Here is a 15,278-nt window from a genome sequence, read left to right as displayed (position 1 = left end):
GGCTGTCCTTGACACCGGGCATAACAGTGCTGTAATGGGCACACACAGACGGTCTGGAAACGACGTGATGTTCCGTGTGAAGGCTGGTGCTGTCTTCACACCGCGGCTCTGCAGCTCCCCAGGGGGTCCCCCTGTATCGCCCAAAGACCTCGTGCCAAAGAACCTGACCCATGGCTGCTATTTGATGGGAGGCGAGCGGCTCTCGGCCAAACCGCCTCCTCCCTCCCTGTCCGTTAGACACTTTGGACTTTGCTGTGTTGCTCTGATGATATTTAATCTGTACATTTACTTTACACGTAGCATTGTATGATCTAGCACTTTATACCTATTTTTATGTGTGTACATATGTAAGTAACATTTTTTTCTTGTAACTTATGTTGTGAATGTTATTCAACTTATGCCTGCTGAGCCACCCACGGCACTTGGCGTCAGGAAGATGGAACAGGAAGGCTGGGTGTGACCAAGGATGTGTCCTCCTTGGATAAGGTGGCCGGTGATGCCACGGGGAGCTCTTTGTTCCTGGAGCAGAAATGAGCTCCGGTCTGGGTTTGGCCACTGCAGTAGATGCCACTCACTTCTGGCCACTGCTCCCTTGGCATATAGGCTTCTACTTCTGAAGTTAGGGCTGCCCAGCGAGTTTTGGCATCTGGCACCCCCCCTTAGCTGTGCCCCCACACTGGCGGGTCAGGGGCTGCTGGGGGATGAGAAGGAGCGTCAGTGGGAATGGCCTGGGTCACAGACATGCCCGAGGTGTCTGGCTGCTGCTGGCCCCCGGTGCCCTCCTCCAGTGAGCCTGTTGGTGGGGGTCGGGGCAATCAGCACCAGTCCACGCAGGCCCCTGCTGGAAAGAGGCCAAGCTGGCCCACGCTTGCTTGGACCGTTCTTGCCCATCAACACGGCAAGCACACACAGTCCCATTAGACCAGAGATGCCACAGACCTGGGGTTAGAAATTGGGGGACTGACTCCTTTTCAAGGGCAGGAATAAGGCCAACGCCACCTGGCAAAGAACATTTCTGAAACCGCTGGGGCCTCCTCCCTTCAGGACAAGGTTGCCTCTGCCGCTGGTACAACGGGCTGGTCCTCCCTTTGCCTTCAGGTCCAGGTTCGTCATCGACATCAACAGCAAGCACTTTTACAGCTTATACAAGATGTTCACATATAGCATCTGATTCGATCATCAGAATAAAGAACTCTGGGAGAAAGAACCCACGACCCAGAAAATAATGTGTCTGGAAGCACAGTTATAAAGTGGACTCCGGAGACCCGAATCCACACCTTTGGAGCAGAGCCCCGCCCTCCCACGGGCGCTGCGTCCCGGTCCCCGGTCCCCGTGCGCAGGGGAATTCTGCAGCCCTTGCTGCCTTCGGGACACTCACCGCAGAGGCCAGGCCGTCACTTCCCAGCGTGGCGCGAGGACGCGTCTGAGTCACTGCGAATGCCTGCTGGTTTGGTTTTGACTGAAGAGAAGGAGCTGGAGAGATTGGGCCAGTTTCTGTTCCTGCCCTTGCTCGTGGCTGGTGACGTCCCTGGAAGAAGACGATCATTTTATTCCACCACAGGGGTTTAACCCTTTTCGGGGGGGAAGGGACGAGAGCAGGGAGGAAGGAAGCAGGTGAGATATTAACTTTTCGTCCTTCACCGCTGCCTTGAGATTGTGAAATGCCTATAACTCAGGGAACAGGACATTGGTGATTCTCAAACCTTATGTTTTAAAACAGAGAAACCTTTTAATGAGAAATTTCACTTGGAAACCCATACTTAAGCAAGCACGAGCAGAGATTCTATTATCAACAAGGAAGGGTGGGGAGGCCTGGAAGAGCACCCACAGTCCCCAAGCTGCCCCCTCCTGCTGGGCTCCTCACGGCACGGGAGCAGCGGGAGAACCGCCCGGCCAGATCACTTGCCAGCTGGGAAGGCAGTGACGAACAGCGGGCACCCAGGGCCCAGCAGTGAGCTTTCAGATCATGTCAACACCAGGCGGCAGGGGCTGGCACAGAAGGTGCCAAGAGAGCAGAGGCTGAGTGGCTGGTGCCGGGAAGCAGCTCAAGGAGGGATGGTGGTGGCATACCTTTTAGAACACTTTCATAAAACAAAAATGAAAAAAATGTTCGATCAAAACTCTAATGATGTTCAAAGAGAAAATCACATTCACGAGGTCACTGCCAATTTGGGCCGCATCCCTGGAGGCGGCCAGCGTGCTCTGGAGCCCAGAAGCCGGAGGCACCGGGCTGGTTCTGTCTGGCGGCCTTGCTACCCACCATGAACGTGTGCGTCTCCCGGGGAGTCACGAGCCCTCGGGAAGCCCCCCGCTGGCCCAAGTCAGGATGGAAGGGACAACAAACTACCCCCAAGCCACCCATGACCAAAGCCCACCTCCTAGTGGAGACAGCTCCTCAGACATCAGACTGTCTCCTCCCTGCCACCCACTCCCTTTCTCTCTGGTTACCTGTATCTCTCTCTGCACCCTTCTCCCCCTCCAAAACCTCTTCAACATCTAGAATATTTACAGATACAGAGAAGCACCACAGTATATGGTCAAGTAAAAAAAAAGAAAAAGCAACTTACAAAACAGTATGTGCCATATAATTCCACATTTATTTATAAAATGAGGTTATTGGGAGGGAACACCTCTTTCCTGCCTGAGCTCAGAAAAGCGCTGAGGAATAAGATCCAGAAGCGGCTTGGGGTGCGGGCCCTGGGGCACCCCAGGGCAGGGCGGAGGTCCCCAGCGAGCCCAGCTTACTCTGCCTGAGCCAGCACCGTCACTGTCCCTCCTGGGCTCGGCAGTGAGGTGGAGGAACCTGCCTCCTCAGGGGAAACAGGGCAGCGCTCAGCGTTCTGGCTCTTGCTTAGCCCGGGGCAGATCAAAGCAGAGGCGTGGGGCCTGGTCCCGGCCAGTTCAGAGGCGCGCAGCAGCTCTGTCTGCGAGGCCGGACAGGGGTCCTACCTCCTGCCCACCCCAGGGAGTGCTCGGTTCCTCCCTCCGGTCCCTGGGCTCTTATGGGACCCAGGATGGGCTCAGAGGGGGAACTGTGTACGCATTTTTCTGGGAAGATGGTCCAGTTTTCCTGGGATTCTGGGTGGGGCCCACAGCCTCCAAATGATGAAGAATCATGGTTCCCGGAGTTGAAGGAACTGGATGTTTTGTCTGCAGCCTTGTTCTCATACATGTGAAAGGCTACTGTGTGAAAGAGGCAAACACCGCCCGGCTCCCCCGGGAAGCTGGACCCAGCGGTCAAGTGCAGGGAGCCGGGTCCAGCCCTACGGGCCCCCGAGGGGGTGACCTGAAGACAGCACGGACTGTGGCGAGCTCCCCGTCACAGGAGGGTCTGGTCAGTGGCTGTCCGGGGTGTTGGGGAGCCAGACAGACCAGCTGGTGGCCTCGTGGGGCTGGTGCAGCGTAACTGGACAGGCTGGAGGAGCAGGGGCCTCTGAGACCCTCTCAGAGGCGGGGGGGGGGGGCGCATTTTGCTGCGAACTGTGGGGAGAAAGCCTCGGTGTGGAGACGTGGGGACTGACTGCTTGCTGGCCCGTTTCCTGCCGACCACGGAAGAGGGCGTCTTCCACAGGGTCTGGAGCCCCAGAGCTCAAGTCTTCAAGAGCTTGGTGGGGGCTGGACACCCCTGATTTTATCCCGCTGACGGCCCACGGGCTGGATCTACACCCCCTCCGGGAACCACAGACTCTGTCCGTGTTTGTCCTTTTAAGGCGGATTTTCTCCACTATAGTATGTGCGCTGTGATGGAAAGTGTTCATGGATTTTCTCCAAAAAAATAATTTTGAAACATATATAAGAAAATTATTCATTATGTTTATTCAGTTATTCACATCTCACCCAAGGATATGTTTTCACTGATTTTGAGAGAGAATGAGAGAGAGACATATCGATGAAGCAGCGACGTGACAAACATCAGTTGGTTGCCTCCCATACACACTGACTGGGGATCGAACCTGAAACCCAGGTACGTGCCCTGACCGGAAATCACACTGCCACCGTTGGGTGTAGGGGACAACCCTCCAGCCAGCTGAGCCACCCCGCTGGCTAGGGGTCACGTATGTTTATGAAAGGCCCACCACATGGGAAACGCCGTTGTTCTGGGAAAGTGATGCTGGAATTTCCAGAAACAATCAGTGTTGGTCCAGCATTTACCACCCCAGCTCCTGCTGACAGCTGCTGTGTGCTTAGTGATCACTGACGCAGCTTCTGCGTCTTGCCTTCCAGTGTGAACATATGTGTCTTTTCTATGTGGTCAGAATTCATCGCGTGCTTTTGATTGCCACAGGCATTTGTTTCTTACGGCTCTGTGGCTGAAAGGAGCAGAATTTCACGTGAAACCGGCACAGGGTTCTCACCCTGTCTGAATCAAATGAGCAAATAGACACAGTACTTCAAAGGGAGGGCGAAGTCACGACCTTTGATTTCTGCAAAACTGTCGGAGGGGAGCTGTTCCCGACGAAACAATGGTTTTGGAGCAGCCTAATCAGAATTATCAGAGGACTATCACCAACTCGTTCAGAGGGGCAAACACTGCCTCTTATCCTGGCTGTCCCTGTTGGTGACGCTGCCACACCCTCGCTGGCCACCTGGAGGGAGCTGGCTATTCCCTAACTGGTAAGTCAGTCCCGAAGGGCCGGAGAGCCCGGCACAGCTCGGGGGCCAGCCTGCTCTGCTCCTGAGCAGCCGGGCCGGCCTCCCGCCACGCCCCTCGGAGCACTCCCACGGAGCGGAGCGGGTGGTAGAGGGAGCCCCAGAGTGGGGAACTGGGCCCTGGCCTGAGGAGCTGTCGTGGGTGCCAAAGCCAGCCAACGGGCCTTGTTTTTCCCAGAGGAGGTGAAGCAGGAGTCCTGCCTGCAAACTAGAAGGTGCTGGGTTCGAGTGTGCAGGCCGGCCTGGCTCACGAGGGCTGCAGAGGGAGTCCAGGGGGAGGTCAAGGCAGGGGGCCACTGTCAGCTTCCTCTTCTTGTCTTGGTAGGGTCTATGGCTAGAAGCTCACAGGACCTCTGACCCCTTGGAAGGCTGCAGCTGCCGAAGGGGAAACCCGGCCTGGGTCATGGCACTGGCCAGCGTCCCTAGTCCCCGACCTCTGATCACACTGTGCTTCAGCTTCCCTGGCGATCTGACAACTCCAGGGTGAGGCCCAGGGCCCCTGCCACCCTCGTTCTGCCTCTGTCTCAGGCCACTGGAGACTGGCTCGTAGGAGGCACGCTGACTTTGAAATCAGATCTGCTAACTTGGAAGTCCAATCTCTTTCAATATTCACTGCATCTTGCCCCCCTCCCCCCCAAAGGGCCCAGTGTGCACCGTTCGTTTATACCGGAGGCCATCGTTTATGAGCTGCCCTGTAAGTCCTGGGGTCACTATGTCTGTACGACACATGGACTCATGAGGCTCAGACGGGCTGAGTGACCGGGCCGAGTCACACAGCACGGTCAGGGTTCAGTTCAAAGGTGTGCACCTGCTCTCAGGAATTCTGAAGAATGTTCTCAGAAGGCAAAGGGTTTAACAAGCTTCTGCCTCTGCTTTGCTGCGTGCAACCCAGCTCTCTGTTCTGAGAAAACAGGACTTATATCTGGAGGCAAAAAAAAGCAAAAGTGTGCCATCTGGGAGGCCGGGAAGGGACCTCACAGGGAAAGGACGATCCTGACAACTCACAAATGTGGGCCTGTGTCTATTCTTGGGTGGTCTTTTAGTTTATTTATTTATTTATTTATTTATTTATTTATTTTTAAAAGACCTATTATCTCTGCAATTGTCACATAGTATTCATTCAGTAGTGTCTTAGATTTCTTTATTTATTTTTAAAATATGTTCTTATTGATTTTTAGAGAGAAAAGGGAGAGGGAGAGAGAGAGAAACATTGCCCAGCTAGCTGCCTCCTGCACATGCCCCAACTGGGGCAAACCACAACCTGGGCATGTGCCCTGACCAGGAATCGAACTAGCGACCTTTTGGTGTGTGGGACAACATGCAACCAACTGGGCCACACAGGCCTGGGCGGTACTGGGTTTTTAAGGTAAAACATGGGGGGTTCGTAACAATTTCTTGTTTGGGGCGGGCCACTTGGATTGTATCCCACACTCCAGGGTTTGTGTTCCCTGTCCTCTGGGTGGGAGGGATCTGACTGGGGCTGCCCTCCAGCCTGCTGACTGCCACACTCTGTCCTCTCTCTGTCCCCAGAGCTTCCTGCTCCAGTCTCCAGACCTCACTCTTGAAGAGCCAGCCGTTTCCTCCCCGGGACTGTCCCTGCTATGGCACCGTCCTCTGCTCGATAGCAGCAACATCTGGGCTTTCTGCTCCCCCGCCCCCAGGCAATGGAGGAGGATGGCTAGGAAGGCGCTCCCAACCTTGTGACCCTGGGGACAGAGCCAGCCCCTGGACTTCTCTTCTGCCTGGCAGCTACCCAGGACTTCTCCTCGAAGGTTCCGCTTTGCCCCATCGTCTGTGGCTCTCTGGCGACCATGGCCCAGAGCTGAGAGGCAGCCAGACACCCTGGGCATCCGTGTGCCCCAGGCAGACGGTTTCCACGAGAAGACTGGGAAACCAACAGCCAACCAACTGCCCAGACAGAAGAAAATAGAAAGTGCCAGGAGAGGAAGCGGACTCAGGGGCAGGCTGGAGCAAGGGGAAGTGTCTGGAGACTGCTGGGTCCTCCCTAAGTCCCAGGCTGGAAGTACCCTGAGCTGGGGGGGCCCATCATCCAGTCACCCTCTTGCGTCACAGAGGGGGAACCAAAGCCCAGAACGGGGAGGGAACCGCCCAGAGCTGCACAGCTCCTTAGAGACGGGCAAGACAGGGACACAGAGCCTGTGCCTCCGGTACACGCTGGGACCCGGGGGACAAGGCCTGCACCCCCGATGGCGCCCCCACTCTGTCAGTGATGGAAATGTAGTATTTCAAAGGGCATCCTGATCCAAAAATGTGTCCAAGTGTTTGACTGCTCTCGAATTTCAACAGGCAATTCCACTTCAGGAGCTTCTACTACATCTGAGCCATGGGCCCAGGACTGCTTGGCCTGGGCAGGTCACAGGTGAGGGCGCGGCCAGCCTCCGAGTGTCCCCGAAACGTGCTGTCCAGTCAGGGAGACCGCTGTACGAGGAGAACACGCCGAGGCCTCGCAGGACGAGGCTGCTTACACCAGCACGTTTTGAAAGAAGGGTCTTGCTCTGGCCACTGATTTCAAGTCCCTCCCCCACCCCGGCCCAATATTCTAACAACTGTCCACTCGGCTCCCGGGGGTTGATGGGAATGGAGTGAAAACAAAGGGAGAGAAGTGAAAACCCCTGGGTTTCCATTCTAGTGGTGTTGTTCCTGAGCTGTGTGAACTCGGGCTAGTTCCTTCACCTCTCTGGGCCTTCTTTTTCTCATGTAAAATGAAAAGGGGTCTGCATGAGCCCTCAGCTCCTTCCAGCCCCAAGATCCCAACTCAACAAACTCAAGGAAGACCTGCTCACACCGGCCCAGCCTGGGCTTGCTCCTGCATGGCTCCCTGTGGCGCTGACCTCAGAGTTTCTATTCACAGGGACAGGAAAACCATCCTGTAAGGAGAAACTCTTTTTTTATTTTCTTTTACTATCTCTCATCATGTTACCTAGGGAACACACAGGTCTTGGTGGCCTCAGGCTACTCAAAATTAAACCAACTTTCTCTATGGGGTGAAAAATTAGGGTTTTTTTGCATCTCAATGGCCTCTACAAAGAAACCACTTGGTCTTTGACACGGAGGAATTCTGTATCTGACTCTGTGTATTTTGTCCCTTGTTCTTGTCACGGAGACTCTTTCTGGTACCCCAGTTAGAAGCCTGCACTCCGACCTTCAGATGTGCTGTTGGGTTTACGGGAGTGTGGCGGTGTCTCTTCGGTTGCGGCATCGTGTGGCCGCACCGTCCTGGTCGGGCTCTCTCCTGGAGGGCTCAGCCTGCCAAACAAGACCGGTCTTCAAGAAGCCTACCTTCCACTTCCTCAAACAACAGCCTGACTTCTGCTTACGTCGCCTTGGCCCTGACAACGGAGACGGAACCTTCAGGAGCTGGATTCCTTATAAAGTCAAGTGGTTCCCTTGGATGTCATCCACCTCCACCTACCCGCTCTGACGCAGAAGAGAACGGGTCTCTGCACAGCGACCAATCCAGGCGGCGCTCTCGGGGATGCCTGGCCTTATCTCCATCTGTACCCCCTTCCCCGACCCTCCCTCAGCCTCCATGCTGGGTCCCAGGTATGAGCGAGCACTGGTTACAAAATGCTAAGCAGCAACCAACCAGAAAACCTCATGACATCCTCAAGGGCCCTGTGGCCTGGCTCAGAAGTGACACCCTGTCATTTTGGTCTCGTGCCTTGGCCAAAGTACACCACGTGGAGAAGGGAAATACTGTGCTTTTGGGGCAGGACCTCCAACGTTACGTGGAAATGGCTTGGAGACCGGGAGGGATGGAGAATTGGGGCCGGTGATGAATAACCCCCTGCTCTCCGTCCTCCGTGCAGAACCCCCTCTGGTGCCTCCTCTCCCTGATCAGACCAACCCAAATATGTTTAAATCGCTCCTATCTGAAGGAACACGTGTTGTATATTCCTGGAAGCGCTTATCACCCCCTATCTCCCTTCCTGCATTCTTTAGGGACTTCATCCTAAGAAACAATACAAAATAGAGAAGTGTGTATACAATATAAAAAGAATATAAAATACAGATAGTGTTGTTCCTAATGGTGACACTGAAGGCAATATGAACTTTAAAAGAGGAGGGAGAATTTGGCAAACTGCTACACGTGGCAGGTGTTTATTATACAGTCATCCTACAAATGGCTATGCAAACGATGCAATACTATTTTTAAAGCCATTTGAAATAAAGTTAATGGAAAAAAATAAAATATAGACCACACGTACAAGCCAATTATAATCGTGTCAATAAAATAACCATAACATGTAAAACTGATGAAATCTGAATAAGGTCTGTGGGTTGCGCCAACGTTAATTTCTGGTTTTCACATTAGACTATATTGATGTGAGACATTACCGTTGGGAGAAACCAGCTGAAGAGAACGCGGGACCTCTCTGTTCTATTTTTTCAACCTCCTGTTAATTTATCATTGTTTCAAAATAAAAATAGTTTTAAAAAAAGTTTTTCCCCTTTATTGATTTTAGAGAAAGAGGAAGTGAGAGAAACATCCATGAGAGAGAACATTGATTGGCCACCTCCTGCCTGCCTCCCACTAAGGACCGGGCCCATACCTGGGCATGTGCCCTGACCAGGAATCGAACTGGTGACCTCTTGGTGCACGGGTCGATGCTCAACCACTGAGCCATAGCGGCCGGACTGAATAGAGTTTTTAAAAGCCCTTAAACACACACAGAAAGAAAAGGCCTGAGAACATTGAAATGGCTATATTATGTGATAGAATTAGAAATGATTTTCTTCTTTTTTTCCCTAAATTTTTTCCTTTTAAGGTCAATATGTTATAATGCAAGGGAAATACCCAGCGTATCCTTAAGAGAGGAATTCTAGATCCCCTCAACTGGGTCTGCACTCCCCCCTCCCGAGTGTCCCTCCGGCCTCCCATGGTGGCCCTTTCCAGCACTGACCTCAGCCACCTGCCTGGTAGTGCTCTCCCCGAGGACATCTCCACTCCCCGAGGACATCTCCTCTCCCCAGGACACCTCTGTCCCCGACTAGTGCCACCAGAGCTTCATACACACTGACTCATATATTCCACAAACATTCTACTGGCCTCTGGGGTCCAGCACGGATTTGGTCAGGGAGTGTGGGTGAGCGCTTACCTTCCAAGGCCTCCCAGTCTCTAGCCAGGTGTGTGTTTAGTCCAACACAGCAGAGCTCCGCACCGAGATGGACAGGGTGGTGGGAGCGGCCGGAGCGTCAGGTTTCGGGGTGGCCTCACCGAGGCGCTGACCCTTGGCCTGGCCCAAGAGGCCAGGAGGAGGCAGACCGGTGGCCAACTCAGAAGGGTACTTTCCGGGAAAAGGACAACCTGGAACAAGGACATGGGAAGCAGAACAGAAGATCATGCAGGTACACAGGGCATTTTGAACCCATCATTTTCATCCTGAGGATGTCTTCAATATAAATATTTTTAGTTGGAGTTACATAGACATTAATGAATGTTTGTTTAGGAAATATTTGCCAGCGTGAACTCTGTTGAGCCCATTTATTTTGTTCGTCAATTTTTCTTTCTTTTTTTTTTTTTTTAATCCTTACCCGAGGACATTTTTCCATTTTTTGTTTAGATAGAGTGGGAGGAAGACAGGAGGAGAGAGAGAGTGAGAAACATCGACGTGAAAGGGACACATCGAGTGGCTGCCTCCCGCATGACCCAACCAGGGCCGGGGACAAACTGCAACCGAGGTACGTGCCCTTAGCGGAACCGAACCCGGGTCTCTCTGGACCACAGGCCGACGCTCTAACCACTGAGCCAAACCGGCCAGGGCTGTTCGTCAATTTTTCTATAAAATGCAGTTAGACTGTTTTCTGTTTTTCCTGACTTTTGTCACCAGAATTACTTTTGCCATTTGCCCCTTTTTTTACGTTGCCATGCGCAACAAAGATTTCATTCATTGATCTGCTTATTTGGCTCACATCAAATGTACTGATGAAAGCTTTGCCATCATGAGGTGTGTTCCTTTATTTCTGCCAGCTTTGATTTTCCTGGGTCAAATTTTATACAAATTAACATGGTCTAGGAGATCTTATTACTTTGTTAATTTGGGGGATTAAAAACCAATTTTACCATGTATGATTTTTTGCCATGGTTGTTTTTATTCTGTTTTGATTTTTTTCTACTAGGAATATAAATTGAGTCAATATTGAGTATTTTTGTTTCTTAGATTATCTTTTATTTTGTTTGTTTGTTAGAGAAAACGGAATAAACTTGTGAGACATTCGGAGAGATGGATGGAGAGGGAAAGCGCACAGGGGCGGGACTGAGGGACTCGCTGCCAGACCCGCACACGGTCTCACTCTCTCCTTTGTTTGGAGAACAAAACGCACCTCCTTTAAAGGAAGACAAGGAAGTCCCAGCTCCCTAAAAAGTATCATTCACAGAGTCTAATGCACAATGAAAATCATTAGACGTGTGAAGAAACAGAAAAATGCAACCTGTAGGCAAGAGGAAAAGCGGTAATTGCCAATGGAAGATTTTAAATAGGGGGCGAAGGCATGAGTTGTTTATTTTAGAAGGACCACTCAGGTGCCAGTGACCTGAGGACCCCTGACAAAGGGCTGGCCTAGGACGAGGCAGTGTGTCCTGTTAGCAGAATCTCCTAGTGCCTCCAAAGGAAGGTGATAAAGACAGACCAAGGCTCTGCAGATCTATGAGATTTGTGGTTGCATTAAGATCACAAAATGTCAGAGCTGAAAAAAAATCTTAGAGAGCATCCCATCTAGCCCCTCTCCTTCCACAGGAAGGTGCTAGGACTCAGAGAGGATAAGTAAATTTTCTAAGATCCCAGACATCTTCAAGATGAACCAGGATTAGAACCCACACCTCAGAACTTGCCTATATCACGTAGCCTCCCCCCGACTGCCTTGTGCTAAAACAAGGTCTCCGATATGACTAACCATGTGCGTTCTTACAGGGGAAAATCCCAACCATAGTTTCTAAGACAACACCTTCATTTCTTCTTTCTTCTCCCACGTAGAATGAGGAGGGTTCCAGGAAGCTGTCAGAGGGCAACAAATAGTCATCACAAGCCAGGCACTTAATGCCTACTCACATAAAAGGCTTCTAGATTTCTAGAGATGTGTTTGAAAGTCACATTTGAAATTGTTTAGTTCTTGCCCAGAAGCAACATGACGAGGCTGTGGCTGTGGCTTTGATCCATGTAGTGCCCAGTTACCATCATCCAGAGGAGAAGAAAAACAGATCCATGACCTCACTTAGCACTTGTGAAGGAGGCTGCTGGCAACACACAGCCTCAAGGCAAGGATTGCCGTGGACGGACCACGCCCTCTCCCTGGTCCTGGGACTAACACAGGCACCAACAGTGTCTCTGCAGGTCTTCCCCTCCCAAGACAGCCACCACCCTCACCCCCAACGCATCCACGGTGGCCCTGGTCCAATCTCTCGGGAAGCACTTTCCAAACTTGACATGTCTGACAACAAGATGGGCTTCCTCCTGGAGAAGTAAGTTCCTTCCTGGTCCTTAGAGCTGCTCAAGCCAGGGGTTTGGAGGGCCAAATGACCAGAGGGTTCAACCCCATTGGGCCTTCAAACCCTTCTGAGGTCCGGCCGTTGTCTGGGACGTGGTGCTGGTGCTCAGGGCAGGGTGCTAAGAGGACCGGAGTGAACCAGGTGGGGTTGGCCATGACCTCTAAGGCTCCTCCCTACTGTGCAACCGATGGAATTCTCTTACTGGTTATAGAGGGAAAGAGGCTCACCTTTTTCTTTATTATTTTTAAATTTTTTCTTTATTGATATTAGAGAGAAAGAGGGGAAGGGAGAGGGAGAGATAGAAACATCGATGAGAGAGAACATCGACTGGCTGCCTCCTGCACGCCCCCCACTGGGGATCAGGCCCACAACCTGGGCATGTGCCCTGACCAGGAATCGAACCAGTGACCTTTTGGGTCGACGCTCAAGCACTGTGCCACACCAGCCGGGTGAGGCTCACCCTTATACTAAGCAACCACCACGGGCCAGGGAGGTAGAATTGGTTTTGCACACATCACATTCAATCCTAGCCCCAGCCCTGTGAAGCAGGCATCCTCGTGTCTTCTGCTTTTGCTAATCAGGAGGCTCCAGATGTCAGCAGAGGCAGCGAGTTAGGTATTAACAAAAGAGAAGGGAGAGAGCTGACTAAGCCTGATTAAGTCTGGAGGTTACAGACACCCCAGGGGCAGCTGCATCCCTAATCCCAAGCAGGCACCAAGAACTGGCTTCCCCATCTAAGGGGTGGGGAACAACACACAACCCTTTATTCCCCCAGATCACCAGTGGGAGGGAGAACCAGTGAAGGGCAAATCCTCTTGCTGAAGCATGCGCAGTAGACACTAGGAGGGCACACGAAGGGGAGGAGTCTAACCTGGGAAAACCTGGGGAAAGGATCAGATAGAATAAGAGTATGGAACCCAGAAGATCCGGGAAGGGATTGGGTACGGGGAGGGCCTAGCACAAGCCCAGAAGAATTAGAGAAAAGACTGATTATTTTGAGAAAGCCCATACTCTCTCCCAAACACAAGGAAATATGGGGAAAGTTTAACAAGGCCTGAGGTTCATTCGTTCACGCTTCTGCCCCCTTCCAGCAGCTGTGCGGGCTGGAGTGCACCGCGGGTCGTGGCCCCTGTGCCATAGAGCCTTGGCGGCGACGTGCAGATGGGGACATGAGACAGAGTTCTCACCTCTGGGCCCTGCCTCCTGGGCTTGGTGAGGACAAGTGTGGGTCTGAGGCCCCAGAGGCGGGACTTCTGCAGCCAGACAGAGCTGAGCCACCTGGTTGTGGCTAAGACATCGGGCACCCGGGGACAGTCCTTTGTTTTCCCTCCAATAAACCTTGTACAATTGCTCACATCCTCCTATGCGTGGGTCCCCGAAATGCTTTTCTTGTGACTCCATGGAAGAATCCTATTTCCACTGGCAACACAGAGATCAAGTTCTGGCCCAAGGTCATGTAGCTCAAGTCCAGATCCCTTTGACTTCAAAGGCAGTGCTCTGGTGGCCTTCGGAAGTACAAGAGGGACAGGCCCTGGGGAAGCTCTGCGTCCTTGTGAATCTGTCACCGAGTGTATTCACGACGTGTACCTGGTGCATGGGTAAGGGGAGGAGGTCTGGGAGCACAGAAATATGTTAATGAGGAGTAGCCACTACTTGTGTATTTCCAACCCACATGTGGAATTTTCAAATCTTTACAAATCAACCATGGTAGAAGGCAGAAACCACAACAGAAGTCGAGGGTGTGCATGTGATTGTGTGTCCATATGGTTGTGTGTGCATGTGGCTCTGTGTGTGTGAATGTGTGTGAGTGATTGTATATGTGTGTGTGCGTGTATGTGTTTGTGAGAGTGTGAGTGTGTGTGAGTATTGTGTGTAAGTGTGTATGTGTGTGAGTGTGTGAGTAGGTGTGTGTGAGTGCGTGTGTGTGTGTGTGAGAGTGAGTGTGTTCGCTCAGGTGTGGCATGTGCATCGGCCTGTGTGATGATGGGCTCTCCATACACAAGGTGTGTATATGTCTGAACAGACTGGGCAAGCATGGTTTGACAGGTAAACAACTGATTTCATTTTGTAAAGCACAAAACCCAAAAAAACTCCTGGTTTTAGTTACAAGATAGTCTTCAGAGAGCTAAGTGATGGGGAATGTTACCTTTTCCTGGGGTTTCAAAGCAGTTATTTTACCATTTAGATGCACATGCACTGGCTAACTTTGAGCTTCAAGAACCGAGCACAGGGAAACATCTATCCTGATGTACTCAGTGAGTAACTCTTGCTAGTCAGGTTCTCTGGTAACTCTTATCTAGGGACTGCATGTGTTGGGGCCATGGGAAACCAGACCTGCCCAGGGGGCTTAGGGTGGGGCTGGGTGAGGGGAGGGCAGACAAGCGGGTAGATTTCAAGCCAGAGGACCTTCTACCTTCTTCATCTGCTCCTTCTGGAGCTGCCAGAACTTAGCAAGACCCAGGGGGCGACCAGCATATTTTTGAGAGTGCGTCAGTCCTCCCCCAGCGGACACGGGGGTGAAGAGAAGAGCCCATCGAAGCCGCCAGTGACCCCAGAGGGAACCAAGAGGCCTGAAGTTCAGTGCAGAAAGGGCCACCTGCCAGGCCTGGTGCTTCTGCACAGGGCTGAGCCAGAGGGCCCTGGCGGAGGATTTCCTCATCCAGGCCCGGAGCAGCCCTGCAAGCATGCTGGTGACCTTGCAGGACTTCTCTGGCTCCGGAGCAGGGAGGCACCTTGGGGGCCCTCCACCTCCCTTCTGGCCCAGCCCAGCACGCGCCGTGCATCCTCGGGACACAGCACACAGCACACAGCACACGGCTCAGCCCGCAGCAGAAACCCAACACGGCCGTTAAATGAATGAGGGCTTCTCTACACCCACTTCCTGCTCTGCCCTACAGTAAGATTTCCTGGAGTAACTCAAAAGGCAATTGTCCCTTTTGACCTTCTAAGCCATCAAAGGAAGTGTGAGTTCTACTGGACAGTCGAGAGTTCTAGGTAAATTCACTTTAACTCAACAAACACTTATTGACGCCCACAGCACCGCAGGTGGGGGTCCGGGTAGCAGGAAGCAGGGGGGTGGTTCGGCTTGGACGTCTGCGCGCACCCGCGGCCGCCGTGGTCA

The 15,278-nt window shown here is 52.4% G+C and overlaps 1 long non-coding RNA gene across 1 annotated transcript; it reads right to left on the bottom strand.

Annotated features, from left to right (window-relative positions):
- Positions 1 to 1,386: 1,386 nt before the first annotated feature.
- LOC118637870 lies at positions 1,387 to 13,766 on the bottom strand. The gene is made up of 4 exons (XR_004960966.1): positions 13,513 to 13,766; positions 11,566 to 11,666; positions 9,771 to 9,979; positions 1,387 to 1,528 (listed from the first exon to the last, which is right to left on the bottom strand). It is a non-coding gene; the product is annotated as an uncharacterized LOC118637870 (long non-coding RNA).
- Positions 13,767 to 15,278: the final 1,512 nt, after the last annotated feature.

This window comes from Molossus molossus, unplaced genomic scaffold (assembly GCF_014108415.1).
Source record: "Molossus molossus isolate mMolMol1 unplaced genomic scaffold, mMolMol1.p scaffold_m16_p_20, whole genome shotgun sequence".
NCBI classification, from domain to species: Eukaryota; Metazoa; Chordata; class Mammalia; order Chiroptera; family Molossidae; genus Molossus; species Molossus molossus.
This window is presented reverse-complemented; position numbering and strand designations above follow the sequence as displayed.